The sequence below is a fragment of the Galeopterus variegatus genome, unplaced genomic scaffold, assembly GCF_000696425.1.
Source record: "Galeopterus variegatus unplaced genomic scaffold, G_variegatus-3.0.2 Scaffold14790, whole genome shotgun sequence".
In the NCBI taxonomy this organism is placed as follows: domain Eukaryota; kingdom Metazoa; phylum Chordata; class Mammalia; order Dermoptera; family Cynocephalidae; genus Galeopterus; species Galeopterus variegatus.
This window is the reverse complement of record NW_007740901.1, coordinates 22,014-22,399: the sequence shown is the minus strand read 5'-3', so window position 1 is coordinate 22,399 and position 386 is coordinate 22,014.

Below are 386 nucleotides of genomic sequence, written 5' to 3'. Positions count from 1 at the left end.
AAAAACATAACCTTGTATCTCAGCTCAGAAAAAGCGCTTCTGCAAGGAGCCTGAGTGTGTAGTTTTCTGATGATTCTCCAAGCTTTATTCAGTTCTAGAACCAGGGGATCTACAGAGCAGGGTTGGAACATGGGTTTCATCTCACAAGTTACTCTGATCAGTAGGTCTGGGGCCCTTTTGAGAAGAATTTTGGAGCCTTCTCCAGGCTTGGCAGGGTAGAGTTCTTTGATCCATTAGCAATGTCTGCCATGGTGTCAAATTGGGGAGGGACATCACATTTGCTAGGCATGTTCCTTCCTTGACCTCGAGGGACATTCTTCAAACAGTTCCCTATACAGGTCATCTCTCTGACTGGGCTTTTGATGAAAGTTTCAGAGCAGGCCTTT